General features: G+C 36.7%; 1 pseudogene; it reads left to right on the top strand.

The window, feature by feature from the left end:
- The first annotated feature begins 7415 nt into the window (after positions 1–7415).
- LOC122488298 lies at positions 7416–17370 on the top strand (annotated as a pseudogene).
- Positions 17371–18886: the final 1516 nt, after the last annotated feature.

Genomic DNA, 18886 nt, shown 5'->3' with positions numbered 1-18886 from the left:
AGAGAGAAATCTATAAACCTGCAGATGAGCCCTCTCAGCACTGATCAATACGTGTCTGTGAAGAAACTACCCAAAGTCAGGGAAAGAACCACCCAGAAGCCTAGAAGCAAAGGTGCTGGAATTCACATAGAACTGGACATAGTGCCCATTCCCACCAAGCCAACTGGAAAACCTCGTGATTCAGGCATTGGGTAGAGTACTCAGAAGAGCCTTGCCTCTGTTGTGGAGGAATAATTAGTCCTAAATTGAGCATTGCTGTGTTCCCACCTAACAAATCTTTTTTTTTTAATTTTTTTAACGTTTTTTTATTTATTTTTGAGACAGAGAGAGACAGAGCATGAACGGGGGAGGAGCAGAGAGAGAGGGAGACACAGAATCGGAAGCAGGCTGCAGGCTCTGAGCCATCAGCCCAGAGCCTGACGCGGGGCTCGAACTCACGGACCGCGAGATCCTGACCTGAGCTGAAGTCGGCCGCTCAACTGACTGAGCCACCCAGGCGCCCCTCAAATCTTAAAAGACAGACCTGAAATGGATCAATCTATTCCCAAGTAATTTATTTGATCCCATAAGAAAGTTAAAATATATTTATAGGAGTTAGAGGGGAAGAAAAATCTCTTTCTCTAACCATCTTAGGTTCTCCAGCTGGGGATCTATAAATTAGATGGGCCTAAGACACATTAACAAAAGAAAAACAAGTATTTACTAACATGCATTGCGCATATAACACATGAAGAGTACACAAGGTGAGTAACAGAGGTTTGGCTAGAACGTGGGCTTAGGTAGCATCTTAACAAAGGAACAATATGTTTTTAGAGAAGTGACAGGACAAACAAAAAGGGTTTCCAAGGCTGGCAAATTGTGGGAAGGCAAATATATGGGAAATTAATGACAGACAAGGCTAGTTAATAAAGTTTATTATGTAAATTCCTCTGGTGCTGTCGCTAAGTTGATAAAAGTCTTAAGTTGTCTCCAGTGATTAACTTTTGTCCTTCCCGGTAGAGAGGAGAAGAGGGCACCTTTATAAATTTATGTCCTGCTTTCAGAAAAATAGGGGACAGCAGACAGCTTTTTCTTGTATCTGCTTCTTCTCAACTGCTTTCTGCTCAAACTAAGTCTTATACAAAAATACCATATTTTTGGGTGACTTATTTTGTCACCCTACAAAACACAAAAATATTGAGCACCCAACAAAGTGGGATGTTTCTTATTAGAGACTAACAGCTATGTCAAATCTTGGGGCTGGTCGACAATAGAGAAAAATCTGGTTTTAAGTTTCCTACATAAGCCATTTGCTCCACATTATGCATCTAATTGCGTCTCTCAATAAAAAATATTGAAATCCAAACTCCCAAACCTGTGAGGATGACCTTCTTTTGAAACCGAGTCTTTATAGATACAATCAAGTTAAAGTGGGGTCATAATGGATTAAGGCTGGCTTGAATCCAATGACTGAGGTCCTTATAAGAGGGAAATTTAAAAACAGACACAGCGGAGAAGAAAGCCACTGTGAAGGCTAAGGCAAAGACTGGAGTGATAGATACATCCATAGCCAAGGAACACCAAGGATTGCTAGCAACCATCAGAAGCCAGGAGAGGCGCAAAGGAAAATTCTGCCTCAGAAATTCCTTGGGAGGAATAAACCTTGTCAGCATCTTAGTTTTTAGCATCAAGCCTCCAGAACTGAGAATACATATCTGTTGTTTTAAGCCTCATGACTTTTAAGTTTTGGTACCTCGTTAAGGCAGCGCTAGGAAACTAACACAGTTAAGTGTGAGATTCTACAACTGCTCCTTGGTTCTTTGTTTAATAATCAGTCTAATAAACTCTGACTATGCAAAGAAGACATGCAGTTAATTTGGAGGGTACTGAATTGTTCTCCATTGTAGAGAGAGGGGAGATTTTTGATTTAGGGAGAGACAACCAGAATGAATGGGAATAAGAAACCTACAAAGGTGAGGCTCTTCAAGGAGAGGTGAATTTTGAAATTACTCAGTGATTAGATATGGCAGCTGAATGACTTTCAAGTTCTATATTGTTCTGTGCTGTGCTACAAATGTTACCCACATACCACCCTTGGAACCTTGGTCACAATTTTATATTGTTATGCACTCATTCTCATTTGGGTGGTTCTGTGGGAAAGGGATAAAGAAGAATGATAGCTCAGCAGGAGACAAAATGGAGTTTGATGTAAGAACTGAATTGTAGACAAATATTTGAAATAGATCTTTTCCCCCCAAATCCCTGGAGATCTGACGGAGAAAACTGGCCTCCCATGCTATATTAAATGAAAGTAGAATGAATTTTAATTACATACTAATTGAATTTAAAGGTCATGGTAAGCCATCAAGCTGGAGTCAAATGAGTTTGTAGAGTTGATAATTGAATTTCCTAAGTGTCTTTTGCTACCAACACCCTTTATGAATAAGTTGGCTTTTAACCATGTTTTATTTTTGAAATGTTCTATTATATTATTTTAATTCCTATCATGTCCGTTAGCCATTCTGTATTTTTGATGACTGTGCTTAGTTATGTATGCTATGTTGATTTTATGACTTAGCTCTCAGAGTAAAATAATTTTTCCAATGTCTAAATAATCAGGCCTTCTTTATCTTGCCTCCCTCCCATGTTCCCCACTTCTAGCAACCAGTGCTCTGTTCTGTTTCTACTAATATGGGATTTTTTTTCAGATTCTACTTGCAAATGAGATACAGTATCTTACTCTTTCTGACTTATTTCACTTAGTATAATGCCTTCTAAATCCAATCATGACATTGCAAATGGCAGGATTTCTTTCTTCTTATGGCTAAAGAATATTCCTGTGTGTGTGTGTGTGTGTGTGTGCGCGCACGCACACTGTATTTTTTTATTTACCGATCCATCAGTAGATACTTAGGTTAACCTGTTTTTAGATTTTGGCTATTACAAATAATGCTACAGTGAAAATGGGGTTGCTGACATTTCTTTACAATAGTGACTTCACTTCCTTCAGATATATGCCTAGGAGTGGAACTGCTGGATCATACATCTCTATCTTTAATATTCTGAGGAACCTCCATATTGTTTTTACATTCCCAAGGACTGCTTTATCTTTGGTTTTACATATTTACATTCTCAATGACTGCTTTATCTTTGGTTTCACATAATAACAGAGATATTTATGGTATTTTATGGTTCATCAATATGTTCATCTAAAGAGTTTTACTTGTTCCTTATAAAAATATGATTTTTAATTTTTTTAAGTTTATTTATTTATTTTGGGAGACACAGAGAACAAGTGGGGGAGGGGTAGAGAGAGAGAGGTAGAGAGAATCCTAAGCAGGCCCCACAGTGTCAGCTCAAAGCCCGACACAGGGCTCGATCTCACAAATCATGAGGTCATGACTTGAGCTGAAATCAAGAGTCAGATGCTTAACCGACTGAGCCACCCCAGCACCCACAAAAATATTATTTTTTAAATCAGATTATTGTCTTCTTACCGATGAAAAAAAAGATGCAGAGAATGAGTTGCTATTCTCAAAATGCTGGAATGTGGGAAAATTAGAATTCAAACTCATGTTTATTGGCACCAATTTCCATAGTCTTTCAGTATTATACATGTATAAAATACATTACCTCTTACAAAATTTACTCATGATTTTCACTTATGAGCACACAGTTAATAGTGTTAAAGTGTTTAGCCAATGATGTTTTGAATCCTAAAATTCATTTGCTTGCAGGATAGAAAGAAAAGCAAAGAGAAAAAATGTATTTTTGAAATAAGGCAATGACTCATCTTTAAATAAGGGCATTTGGGGGGAATTGGTGATGAGAGTACTAATGAAAATAATTCCCCAGAGAGACCATTTCAAATTTTCATTCAATGAAAGATGATAAAAACCTGAATTTCAAGGATAAGTTATCCTTGAATTTATAATTGTTATACTTCTATGTGGTTATACATTTTGAGAGCTATTTCATTAATGTTGAAAATATACATCAATTGTATAAATATAACTTTAAAGAGTAAATAGAAAGAAATGCCTTTGTGTTGGAAAGTTACATTTGTTTGTAAGAGAAAATAAGAAAGTAAATGCAATGTTTCTCTAATCTTTGATTCATTTCTTATTAAAACAGTAGCTTACAAATCTGAATGTCTGATTTCATAGAAAGTACAATTATTTTGAATCATAAAAGCCTACAGTGTCTTGATTAAATCAAGATGTTTTCCAGCATAGAACAATGTGCCATTGATTTTTGTCCTTCTAATGTTCTACACTGTCAGAAAACTTAAAAATGACCTTTTATGCTGTAATTAATTTGCCTTTTTGTGGCAATTGCGTATTATTTTAGCTCAGAAGTTATATATACAACATAAATTTCTATGAGAATAAGTGATTCATTTAAAAAATCTTATTTTCAACACTGAATGAAAGCAGCTATATACATTGAACTATACACTAAAATACTATATGAACGACTGTTTTTTTTAAAAAATACTAGTTACCTGAAATATGTGAAAACTTTAAAAAAATTATAATAAAGAGAAGCATTTTGAATAATTTACACCCATCATATAAATAATGAACATATGGTACTGAATTATTTTTTCACAAGCAAAACATACTTTCATTAGTTTAGCCAACACTAGTACACACAATTTATTACAGAAACCAGATGAATTAGTAAAAGTGAGGCTGTATTCTGTATATTTTAATTGTTCTGTGGCAAATGGAATTAGTTTGGGGAAATGCCATATACATTAACTACCATTCTGTTCTGTAAACAGTTCAATGAACAGAGCACCTGACTTAAAAATTCAAGGCATTCATTTATTTGGCAATAAATGTAGTCAAAATGCAATAGTAATTGCTTTTATTTGATACAATCATGTGGAAAATAATAATCAGTATTTAAATAAGAAATTCAGTATTACCTTAACAATGTAATCAGAGTGGTCAAAGTTGACTTTCTAGGCACTTATAATGTTAAACATACTTGATTAATTCTTCCATAAATAAGGAAACGTAAGTTCTATAACACTACCCCTTTAAAATCACCTCAAAGATGAGCCATTTAGAAATAATAAATAGAAGAGAGAATGAGGAGTCAGGTATGCAAGCTGTGAAGCTTTTTTATTTTTTAACTGGGCTTATATTCAAAATTTAGAAGAGAGAGTGAAAACATATTACAGACTCAAACATGTGGCCTATTGCTAGGCATCATTTGTCCCATCTGGGTTCTTTGCCTCCTTTTGTGATTCACTTGTGCTCTAAATCTGATAGATAAAGAAGCAAAAAAAAAAAAAAGACAGAAGGAGAGGAAAGGAGAGGGGAGGGAAAGGGAGGAGAGGAAGAAGGAAGAGAAAAGGAAAGAAAAGGAAAAAGAACAAAAGGAAAGAAATCTACATTTTTTTAGAACTAGTCGAACAAAAATTTCCATCTAGGACCTTTTGTATATACTTAGGAGCTTAGAGAAGGGATCTTAAAAAGAAATCTAATAGATATTCATTCTGTGTAAGTCTAACAAGACTTAGCATTAAAAGCAAAATTTATTATCAACCAGAAGTGTACTAAAGTGGCTTCTCTTTGCTCCTTTGTTCTCTCCTCTTCAGGGGTTTTGAAAAGTATGATGCATTCACAATACATGTAGAGTTTGGTGAGGCAATGGGCTTTTGGACCCAGGTCTTCTGATGGGCCTATCCCTACATACAAATGGGAAAGAAACTTGAGATTTTAAAAAGTTGCTCTAGCACAGGCACCAGCAATTGCCATCATATAAACTGCTGCCTTACCCCACTTCAACTTAAATTAATTCCCATAACTTCCCTGACTTCATTTTCACTGGCTTTGAATACAGACAGAATTATATAGCACTTTATGCTCTTTAATACTTTGCTCAATTGGAACTTAGTACCTTTTGTTGCTATATGGTAACATACTGTTTTCTAAAAACATTTTTTAAACAAGCTTCTGTCTCTTGATAAGCTTCTGCCATCCCATCTGCACTCTTCCAGTTTTATGTGGCCTCTGGTTTCAGCACTCTCTCTGGGTCCAGTGTTGTCTGGATTGGCAAAATTCTTTGAGAACAGAGTACTCCATAAAATCACATCCTAAGTGTAAACAGCAGGAATGAGATAGGTGAAGTGAAAATGTGAGCTTTCTGGTTTGTCACTTCTTTCTGCTGTTCCTCTGCCTCCCCCATGGTCTTCCATTTGCTTCCTGGCTTCAGAAGGAAGAATTCCCTAGACGTCTTTTTTATCCCTTTTATTTAGGGAAGTTTGTTCTCAGTTGGCTAGTTGCCATTTTGGAAGGTAAGTGACAGATGATTTAATCCTCAGAAGTCTGACTTTTCTTAATTAAAATACTCCCTACCATCACAAATAGTGCAAGTACTAGCTGCATTACAGCAGTTGATAATCTTGGTACCTAAATATTTAATTTCTGTAATGATTATAATGTAGCCATGAACTCAGAATAGTGACTATTTAGAAGACCAGCTCCTTCTTACAAGCACATGCATCACATCAAGGAAACACCTTCTCTACTTACTTTGAAGGTTAGATTTTCTAATTTTAACAAACTTTCACCAACTTTCCAGACTTTCACCAATGTGGAATAAAGTATACAGATGTGCAGACCTGCCGGATTTTAAATAGGTATTAGGAATTGGATGGAAGTCAGTTATGCTTAGGCGTGAACTCCTTAGCTTTAGTTTTATTTTGCATCTCTTAAAATCAGGGGGAGAATGGTCATATTTTCTTCAACTTTGAATTTCACATTTTTTTAAAAGAGAACATGCTTGCTTGCTAGCTTTGAGCATGGTAAATGAAATCCAGAGTAAGTCCATAAGCTACTGTCGTTTAGGACCCTTAACAGCACAGTGCAGTGCTACATCCCCAAACATAGCTCATGTATATACATATGGTAGATGCCAAATACGTATTTGTTAATTGTCAAATGTAATATCAAATGATGATGGCAATGTGGTTGAAAGTAGATTGTTGAGTTAGAATAACTAGGCCTAAAAAATGATTCCAGAATATATAGGATACTTCCTGAGAAGAAGCACAGGTAGGGGATTGATAAGAACTTACCTCATTAACAATTAAATGGCTATGATAAGTTAGACAGAATGATACTAGCACAAGGTCAGACAAACGGAACTGACTAGAAATCTCACCAATAATACACACATTTGGAAAATGGATATATGTAGAGGTGGCATTATACAACAAATTCCATTGGAATTTCCTGGGTGATAGGAGTGTCTTTTGTTCTTATGAGGCAATGGTTGGTGAGGCAATAGTCCTGAATGAGGGCCAGTCACTAAAAGACTAAGCTAGGATTAGAAGCTTAGAACTTTCAGCCCTTTAAAATTTTTAAGGCGTGATTTATGGCCCAGAACATAGTCTATCTTGGTAAATGTCCCATGTGAGCATGGACAGAATGTGTATTCTGCTGTTGTTTGATGAATTCCCAATAGATGTCAATTATATCCAGTTAACTGATGGCACTGTTGAGTTCAACTATGTCCATACTAATTTTCTGCGGCTGGATCTGTCCACTTCTGATGGAGGAGCATTGAAGTCTTCAATTATAATAGTAGATTCATCTACTTCCCTGTGTAGTTCTATCAGTTTTTGTTTCACATATTTTGATGTTCTATTATTAGACATGTATTTATTAAGGATCATCATGTCTTCTTGGAGCACTAACTTCTTTATAATTATGCAATTCCCTCTTTATCACTGATACCTTTCCTTGCTCTGAAGTCTGTTCTGGCTGAAATTAATATAGATGTTCACTCTTTTGATTAGTGTTAGTGTGGTATATCTTTCAGCATCCCTTTACTATTATTATTCAAATATCTCCTTTTAATAATATTGAGATTCTTACAGACAATATATACTGGGATCCTATTCTTTGATCAGCATGACTATCTCTGTTTTTGATTGGTGCATAGACTATTGATGTTTAAAATGATTATTGATAGAGGTGGATTGATATATACCATATTTGTTACTTTTTTTCTTCTTGCCCATTTTCTGACTTTTGTCTTCCAGTTTTTCTGCCTTTTGCGGTTTTAACTGAGCATTTTATATAATTCCATTTTCTCTCCTTGTTTAAGAATATCAATTATACTTTTAAAAAACGTTAATTTTTTTTATTTTAAAGACAGACACACAGAGAGAGACCACAAATGGGGAGAGGGGTAGATGGAGAAAAGGAGAGAATCTTTTTTTTTTTAATTTTTTTTAACGTTTATTTATTTTTGAGAGAGAGAGAGAGGCAGAGCATGAACGGGGGAGGGTCAGAGAGAGAGGGAGACACAGAATCGGAAGCAGGCTCCAGGTTCTGGGCCATCATCAGCCCAGAGCCCGACGCGGGGCTCGAACTCATGGACCGTGAGATCGTGACCTGAGCTGAGGTCGGACGCTTAACTGACTGAGCCACCCAGGCGCCCCGAATCTTTTTTTTTAATGTTTATTTATTTGCGTATGTGTGTGTGTGTGTGTGTGTGTGTGAGAGAGAGAGAGAGAGAGAGAGAGAGAGAGAGAGAGAGAGAGAGAGAATGAGCAGTGGAAGGGGCAGAGAGAGAGGGAGACACAGAATCCAAAGCAGGGTCCAAACTCTGGGCTGTCAGCACAGAGCCCGATGTGGGGCTTGAACGCACGAACCGTGAGATCATGACCTGAGCTGAAGTTGAACGCTTAACTGACTGAGCCACCCAGGCACCCCGAGAGAGAGAGAGAGAGAGAGAGAGAGAGAGAGAGAGAGAGAGAGAGAAGAGAGAGAATGAGAGAGAGAAAGAGAAAGAATCCTAAGCAGGCTCCACACTCACCACAGAGCCTGACATGGGGCTCAATCCCATGACCCTGGGATCATGACCTGAGTCAAAATCAAGAGTCAGACACTCAATTGACTGAGCCACCCCTTAAGTGCCCTTTAAAAACAAAAACTTTTTAAAAAGCATCTGAAGTATTTCTTCTTGACGCTGATACTTACCCGTGGGTCTTCATTCCTTCTGTGTTTTGTGGTCTCTGATTATAAGCATTTCTTTTCTTGACCTTACTCTGTGGGAATCATAAGGCCCTAAAAGTATGATACTTCAAACAAAAAAGGATTTGTTTGCTTCTGCTGTTATCCAACAGGTTCTGGTACCTACTTGGGGCTTCTTTACCCCTCCTGGTTAGGCTCCTGAACACTATGATACATCCTCATAACAGCATTTAATCACAGGGTTAGCCTGGGTATTTATTTATACCTTGGACCAACTCAGCTTTCCTGTTACTTATTCTTCACTGCTCCCTGGTAAGGTTTCAACTTACAGCTTTGCTCTTTGCTTGCTTAGGCCCCTGAAGATTTCCTTTATTTCTTGAAACTCAGCAATGTGTTTGTAATGCAAGATTTAGTTGTTTTGCAGGAGAGCTCTTCTGAGTGTCTAAACCACTACTCTACCGGTAATGGACATGTTTGAAACATTTTTTTTAGTTCTGTGAAATTTTAAATGTTAATATTTTCAGTCAAAAGGATTACATGCATCTCACTCAAATATTCTGTAGACTTGGTAAGAATACACTATCATCAGCATTTTAAATTTGCAACTCCTAAATTAGTTCAAATCCCCATGACTGAGAATGTATTATTTATAATGTGTCATACTGGTGACTTAAGCCATTCTTTAATCACAAAAGTTAAAATAAGAAAAAGAGTAAAACAAGTAGGAGCTACTTAAAAATGACTTTCAACATGTAGCCGGTCTACAAGAAGAAGAAGAAGGGAAAAAAAAAAAAAAAGAACCGTTACCTCAATCATATACCTATGTCTTTCCAATTAGGTAGCATTCTATTATCTACATTTTCTATGTTGGGTATTTAGCACCATAAATATACAACCTTTTTTGCTACAATAATATCTTCTTCAAAAAAACAAGACTTATAAACTTACATGATTTAATATTAGCTTAGCTATTTCTATTCCATTCTATTACATACTTCCAGGATATTAACAGAATTTGCAAACACCAGAGTCTCAGTATCACTATCAATTTGCATTAACATAAAACTCTTCTTCATACTGTCTGTAATTATTTCATGCCTCATAAATCCAACTTGGTCCCTGTGTATTAATTTACCCATAACTCTTTTAAGTCTTGTCACCAAAATCTTGGCATATATCTTTATAGCACATTTAGTTATTTAAATGTGCCTATAATTTTCCAGACTGTTATCCCTCCCTTTTCTAAATTAGTAATAGGTACTTTGCTCATAGCTGGGTAAAACTCACCTTGTCCTGTTTGCTCCACAAAAACTTATCATACAAGGTAGTCAACTTCATCCTGAAATTATGAAATGACTCATCGGATAGCCATATTCTCCTGTTCTTTGCCCTTAGCAAGTTTTCAAATGTCATTTAGAGAAAATTAATTTGTCTCCACAGGACGTTCTAATCAGTGACATTGAGGATATATTTTCAAGCATTTCGTAGCTTTTAAAGTTAGCAGGAAATAAATCCACTGGAGTTATGACACCATTTTCTCCCCTTTATATAAAACCAATGGAAATGAGAAACTGTTCTCCACCATCACAGCACTCTGAGCCTGTTTTCCCTTGGGCAAAACATACTTAGATATAGGACAGAAACTAGGGTGAAACACTATATTTGAGTGTTAAGGAAATTGTTCCTTAGAGGCCAGAAAAGTTAATGTGTCTCATTAAATTATGACCATGGAACAGTACCAGGTTATATAGAAAGTCAGAACTAGAAGAGGCTTAAGAAATCATTTAACACTACAAAATCACTTTACAGGTAAGAAACTGAGGACCAGGAAAGTTATGTGACTTGGTGAAAGTTACACAACTAATTAATAAGAGATTGAAGATTAGAATTTAGATTTCTAATTCTTCGATGTAGGTATTAACTCTGTATAACTTTGAGAACATATTAATCCTATTTTACTTTTATTAAACTTGATAATCTTTTAATTAAATAATTAATACCATCTGAACATATTTCAAATGTAGGACACACTTCCATGAGTTTGAGCTCATGAGATACTTCACAGTCCTCACCATCAAGGGACACATAATTCAAGGGAAGAAATAAATATATAAATAATTATAGAGTGCTATATAGCAGGATAATGAGACTAGATGGACAGGAGCCAACTCAGGAAGGTTTCTTATTCCATGTTAAGTAATTCTGGCTTTATCTTTTTTTTTCTAAAAAAATTTTTTTAATGTTTATTTTTTTTTTTTATTTTTTTTTTCAACATTTATTTATTTTTTGGGACAGAGAGAGACAGAGCATGAACGGGGGAGGGGCAGAGAGAGAGGGAGACACAGAATCAGAAGCAGGCTCCAGGCTCTGAGCCATCAGCCCAGAGCCCGACGCGGGGCTCGAACTCACGGACCGCGAGATCGTGACCTGGCTGAAGTCGGATGCTTAACCAACTGCGCCACCCAGGCGTCCCTTTAATGTTTATTTTTGAGAGAGAAAAAGACAGAGCATGAGCAGGGGAGGGACAGAGAGGGAGACACAGAATCCAAAGTAGGCTCCAGTTTCTGAGCCATCAGCACAGAGCCTGATGCAGGGCTCAAACTCATGAACCATGAGATCATGACTTGAGCTGAAGTCGGCTGCTGAATCCACTGCCCCAAGTAATTCTGGCTTTATCTTAAGAGCCATGAAAACACATTGAAGGGTTCCAAGCAGACAAGAACTAGAAAAAATTCACTGTTTCAGAAAGCTGTATCTATGCTAAAATTTTAGACAGTGGTTGGGGGTGAAGAACAAGAGACTAGCCAGTAGGCTATTGTATTATTAATACATAAATGCAAAGAATAATAAGGCTAACCCACAGTCATTTGTAATGAATATGAAGAGGAAAGAAGAGTTTGATAATTTTTCAAGTAGATAAAACTGATAAAAGGTCGAGACTTGGGCAACTAGTATATGTAGTGATAACGGATACTCTGGGAGGAATACATTTGTATTAGAATGCTAAACTGGTTTTGTTTATTTTTTTACAGTTGTTGAACCTGAGGTATCTGTTGGATATTCAGATGAATGTTAGGTATGTAGTAAAACAGAACCTAAAAAAGATTTGGTCTAATGAGAGAGATTTATGTACATAGTAAGTGGAAACTGAACTTATGGATATGGATAAATTTTTATAGGTTTAAGTAGAATTAAAGAAAAGTTGAACAAGGGTTCGTGGAATACCAATATTAAAGAAGAGGGTAAAGAAAGGAAAAAAAACAGAGTGGCTAGAGAAGTTGAGGAAAAAAAAGTAAAAAGAAATGTCATGAAATACCATGATGGAGAGAACTTCAAAATGGCAAAAGTGCCCCAAAAGGTCACATCTTGCAGAGATGTTACATGAGATAAGAATTCCTATGTTCATCTTGGGTTAGTCACACAAATGTCTTTGGTGACCTAAAAAATAATAATTAATCTGTTAAATGGTAAGAGAAAAGCCATATCAAAAAGTTGAGGTATTAGTGAATCAGAGTTATAAATGTGGAAAAATGCATGAACCTATTCCTTCAGAAGCTTCTCTCCAAAGGAAAGGAAAGGAAAATTAGAAAACCCTACAATAGAAAGAACATGGAAAATATACAATAATGAGAGAAAGAAGTTGAGAAATTCTATTATAATATTAAAGTAAAACACTCACCAAGGGGCACCTGGGTGGCTCAGTCAGTTGAGTGTCCAACTTGGCTTAGGTCATGATATCACGGTTCGTGAGTTTGAGCCCCGCATCAGGCTCCATGCTGACAGCTGAGAGCCTGAAGCCGGCTTTGGATTCTGTGTCACCCTCTCCCTCTGCCCCTCCCCTGCTCGCGCTCTCTCTCCCTCTCTCAAAAATAAATAAATGTTAAAAAAAAAAAAAAACCACTCACCAAACATTCAAGGTAGAAGACATTTGAGGCTAATTCCAACCTGTTCACACACATGGTTAAGTCCAAAGAGGAAAAGTTATTTACATAAGTAATCACTGTCAAGCAGTAAAGGATCTAGTACCAAAACGGACGTCTCCACAACAAAACATGGTATTGCTGTGGGTACTACTCAGTTCAACAACTGGTAATTTTTTTATAATAAACTTCTATTACTGAGGCAACACCAGTATTTCTAATCAAATATGGAAGGAGAATTTCTTTTAATGTTATTTTTTAATTTTGGGGAGGGGGGTGTGAGGGGGGGAGGGGCAGAGAGAGGGAGAGAGAATCCCAAGCAGGCTCTGCCTATCAGCACAGAGCCCACCGCAGAGTTTGAACTCAAGAACTATGAGATCACAACCTGAGCTGAAACCAAGAGTCAGATGCTTAACTGAGCCACCCAGGTGAATTCTCCACTTAGAAGGAGAATTTGAATAGATGTGATCATTACCACTGGTAAACACAGATCTATCTGGAAATGATTGTTCCTGCCAATTCAGAGTACAAATCAGGAACCGTGCAGAATATTATATGAAGTTATTCTGAGGAAGAGAAGGAATAGATATTCTAAATCACTTTAAACTGATTTTAAGCAACCTTAACTGTAATAATGTTATTGTTTTTTTCTAGTTTCTGTCTTTTACATTTCGATCACTGTTTAACCACTTGCTATGCTAAACATTCTGTCTTTCAAAGAGATTTCCACAGATTAATGACTTCATTCATCTAATACTTGTTTGCTCTTTAAAGATGCTCCTACACTTTACTAGTTCTAAGATAAGCTCTAAAAGTTCAAAAAGCACTAGGCATTTGAAAGCATAGATTTTCCTTTAAATTATGTTGTTTTTAAAAGCAGTTTTACTACACAGTTGTACCTAAATATGACAGCTTAATTAGTTTATCTGTACTACATCCTAAAACATTGGAGATACCATAAAATGGTAATACCTCTATTTAACAGGAAAGCTTGATATGCATGCTTTGAGAACCAACATGGTGGGATGTGTTTCCTTCAGTGCTGAGCCTCAGCACCTCACTCCCATCCAAGAACTAAGTGCAGTTTAATGAAAAATGTCAAAAGTTTCCTCCCCAAAAATAAAAATATATGCATCAGAATATGGGAAATCTTAGCTAGTGCATGTTGCAATAAATTTACAGAATGTGGGGAATTTTAGTTAGTTCTTGTGGTGAATTATTTATCACCAGTATGAACATTTGCCTCAGTTTTCCCAGGACAGCCTCAGTTATTTTGAACAGTTATCCTTGTGTCTGGCCTGGTTAGCACCTCCGTTCATTTTAAAAAATATCCATGTTTTGACAGCTATTTATGTAGTGATCATATTCATTAGCTATACTTTCAGGTTACTGATTAGGTACATTCTTTCTTCCTACACTTTCTTAAATCTTGGCTAATGTTGTAAAAGTTGAAAATACAATTGATCCTAGAACAACATGGGATTAGGGGCAATAATTAGGGGCAAATAGGGGCCATGCAGTCAAAAATTCACATATAATTTTTGACTCCCTCAAAACTTAACTGCTAGTAGCCTACTGCTGACTGGAAGCCTTAAAGATAACATAAGCAGCCAATTAACACATACTTGGTATGTTGTATGTATTATATACTGTATTCTTAGAATGAAGGAAGCTTGAAAAAAAAGTCTTGTTAAGAAAATCATCAACAAAATACACATACAGTAGGGTACTGTAAAACATCTGCATGTAAGTGGACCCACGTAGTCCAAACTCCTTTTGTTCAAGACTCAACTGTAACTAGCAAGGAGTAGAATCAAACAAATTTAGTCTAAAATGTATAGGAAAAGGGTAGGTGTACACAAAATGAAGTGAATATTAGAATAATTGTTTGAATTAGTCAGAAAATATATATTTTTGTTTTACCTGAATAGCTCAGGAAAGTGTTTTGATGAAATTTTAAGAATTATAGAAATGAAGTTTCTCTAAATCATATAGCCATTAGAAAAACGTAAACTAGAAGATATAGACAAGAGCAATTATGGAAATTTTAGAAGTTGGAATGTTCTTCTCAAGACATTTTGAGAGAAAGGAATATATATTTTGGGAAGGGAAAGGTAATTGCTTCCCTGTGAACATTCTAAAATGATTCTGTAAGCTGATCAATAAGCTGAGGCAACTTATTTTATAAACATAAGTTAATTAATTCTATAATTATGGATTTATTTGATTAAGAGTAAAGTTGTTTTTAAAAATAACCCACATTGCTAATCTACAACTAACAACTTTTAATTCTATGATAACAGGAACCTTTAATAACAGTTCATGTATTCTTTGAATTTATTTACTCTCTTTCTACTAAAAATTCATATTGCTGGATTCAGAGGAATATAGCTCATGCTTTAAACCTCAACAGCTTCTGAAATTATGGTAAGTATAAATCGACAAGAAAGTTTAGTTTCTATTCACCAAATAACCTGGGAGTGAAATAAAAAGCAGCAACAATAATTATAGTAAAGCAACCATATAAATCCTGTGCTTTTGATCAGGAAACACAATTTTAACTTAAGAATCTGCCGTTCTCTTTGTAATATCCTCTCTAGGGGAAAGATAACTAACCTTAAATAAATAGCAGCCAGCCTATAAGGCCACTGTGAAGAATAGCTAAAAATTATTACTTAGCTTACTGCAAAAATAATATTCAATTACATTTTTAAATATTTTTAATGTTTATTATTATTGAGAGAGAGAAAGTGTGTGTGTGTGTGTGTGTGTGTGTGTGAGAGAGAGAGAGAGAGAGAGAGAGAGAGAGAGAGAGAGAGAGAATGAGTGGGGGAGGGGCAGAGAGAGAAAGGGACAGAGGATCCAAAGCAGGCTCCTGGCTGACAGCTGTGAGCCAGATGTGGGACTCTAACCCACAAGCCTTGTGAGATCATGACCTGAGCTGAAGTCTGATGTTCAACTAACTGGGCCACCCAGGTGCCCTGAAATTCAGCTACATTTAAGATACATTTTTTACTTTATTTTCCAAAATGACAAGATATTATAATATGTAAGAGAAAGGCATTGCATGGATATAAAATGCCACTTTCATGTGGCTTACATTCCATTGAGGATACGTTATATGCTATGGGGAGGAGCTCGGGGAAACAATAATCAAATATGTAGAATAGGCTAGATAAGGAATGATGAGAACATTAAATTAATGATTGTTCACAGTGACTGAATATGTCAGTAATTACAAAAGATCCATCAGTAAGTCACAGAAAATTATTGACTTTCTTCAGTAAGTCCAAAATTAGAAAACACTGGTTGGCAAATAATAAGAAAAATCAAATAAGTATGTAAGACAAGAAAATCAGCCAATTCCAAATACTTTTATTTTAATGGGTAACTTTTACTTTTTACCACTTCACTGATACAAAATATTTTAAAACTCATGCAACTGAATAAGCTTTTTAATAATTGAGGAAAGTGAGGCAAAAAGAAAGCTTAAGTAGTAAAAATTTATAATTAAGTAACAGGTGTTTACTAAGGTTTGTGGTTTGAAGTTGTTCAGGCTATTACTGGGTTCATGCTCCTTTGAGGAAAACTAATTACAGTATCTCTCTGATGAAAATTTTCCAATATTGCTTTCTACTCTTCTGTGCCTACTCTCTACCACAATGACCTATTCTCTCTCCCTCCAAAAAATCCAATAACCAAGAACAGAAAACTTTCTAGACAGGATGGAGCCACCTTGAGGTTTTGCTAACTAGAAAGTCCTAGACCACATCACAGCTAGACTGTCTCCGAATCTCTAGAACAGGCTCAGCAACCAGCATTATTAAATCCAGGATTAAGTTCCTCAAATGATATGAGTCACATTTTTAGCTATTGCTCCTTAAAATAAGAAACTCATGGGGCTGCCAGGGTAGGTGAAAGATCTCAAGATAGCTGGGCAAAAACTTGCTCTAAAAGTCATTGACTGGGTAGCTTTTGGGGAGACCATAACTGGAAACCAAAAGGCCATTGCTAACTCCCTGAAATCCTGGAATGAGACCCTCACCTCCATCCAGGTTGGCTACTCCCCCCTAGAATCCACCTGTTATAAGCCCTTTACTGGGCTTACTACAAGGTCAACGTGGTGACGTCTGGCTTGGTAGATGACTTTGAGAAGTTTAATGCCCAGAGGTAAATATACTGTCCAGGTAGATGCTGAAGAAAAAGAAGATGTGAAAAGATGTGCTGAGTTTTTGTCTCCCTCAAAGGCCAGGAATGAGGAATATGAAAAAGAGCTGGAGAAGATGAAGAACATAATTCCATGTGAACAGATGAGCATTGAGGACCTGAATAAAGTCTTCCCAGAAACCAAATTAGACAAAAAAAAAAAAAAGTATCCCTACTGACCTCACAAGCCAATTGAAAAATTTATAAACCTGAGTTGGGGAGAAAGCTCTGGTCCTTGTATTAGAAACTCTGGACACAATAAATAAACAAACAAAGAAACAAACAAACAGAAACTCACTGTCATGAGAATTAAATAACTAGATTTGACAGGACATATCATTGACTCATTGACCACTGTATCAAAGAAATAGAAGAAATGAGTATTTTTTTTTAATTTTTTTTTTAACATTTATTTATTTTTGAGACAGAGAGAGACAGAGCATGAACGGGGCAGGGGCAGAGAGAGAGGGAGGCACAGAATCGGAAGCAGGCTCCAGGCTCTGGGCCATCAGCCCAGAGCCCAATGCGGGACTCGAACCCACGGACTGCAAGATCGTGATCTGAGCTGAAGTCAGACGCTCAACCAACTGAGCCACCCAGGCGCCCCAGAAATGAGCATTTTTTTTAAAACTCTGTAGCTAAACTTCTTTTTATTCTCAATCTTTACTGGCCAATCTTCTAAAAGTCTTCAGTTCTTAACCATGTAAAAATATTTTTCTGGGGAACCTGTGTGACTCAGCAGACTAAGTGTCTGAGTCCGGCTCAGGTTATGATCTCATGTTCTTTGTGAGTTCAAGCCTCACATCGGGCTCTCTACTCTCAGCACAGAGCCTGCTTCAGATCCTCTGTCCTCACCTCTCTCTGACCCTTCCCCACTTGCATGTGCGTGCACTTTGTCTCTCTAAAGTGAATGAACATTTTTTAAAAAAGAAAGAAATTATATTTTCCTTAAGGATGAAGAATATAAAATCATCAATGAAGAAAAGAAGTCTGTTTTAATCCCCAATTGGATTTTAATGATAGCCCACTGCCTCCCTATTTATTAATGGTATACCTTTCTCATACAGAATTCCTGATGTCTGACATAAAAGAATCATGACCTTTTTGGTCCTGATTTACATAAGGACCTCTCAATGTTCTGCCAGCTACTGCAAGCCCTGCACACATGTGATACCTTGTGGTCATCCCACTTTCCGTGACAGACCCTCTAGTTGCATACCAGGTATCCATTTACCTCTTCTTTCAGAAAAGAATCCTACCGTTTGTTCAGGAGCAATCTTTAGCCAAGATCAATTTCTTAGCCTCCCACTAGGTATGTCCACGTTACTAATTTCTTACATACTACTGGTATATGAGTGGGGATGCTGAGAATGTGGAATCCCCTGAGGTATCCCCCTTGAGGTATCTGACATGTTCTCTTTCCATCTTTATCCTTTATGCTGCTCAGGACATAAATATGTTGCCTAGAGCATCAGAAGCTACATTGGGCCATAGAAAAACCTCAGAAATGGAAGCCATACACTAAACATGAAGAAAATTAAACTCAGGAGTAGGACAGGCCCCTAATAACACTGTTGAATCACCATGCTAGTCATGGACAATCTGCATCCAGCATGAGCAGAGAAGAGGGGCAGAGGGTGAAAGAGAGAGAATCCCAAGTTGGCTTCACACTTAGTGTGGAGACTAACCCGGGACTCGATCCTATGATCCTGGGATCATGACCTGGGCAGAAATCAAGAGACAGACACTCAACTTACTGAGCCACCCACATGTCCTACAAAC

This window comes from Prionailurus bengalensis, chromosome A2 (assembly GCF_016509475.1).
Source record: "Prionailurus bengalensis isolate Pbe53 chromosome A2, Fcat_Pben_1.1_paternal_pri, whole genome shotgun sequence".
In the NCBI taxonomy this organism is placed as follows: domain Eukaryota; kingdom Metazoa; phylum Chordata; class Mammalia; order Carnivora; family Felidae; genus Prionailurus; species Prionailurus bengalensis.
The sequence above is the reverse complement of the archived record's forward strand: the minus strand, read 5'-3'. Positions and strand labels throughout refer to the sequence as shown.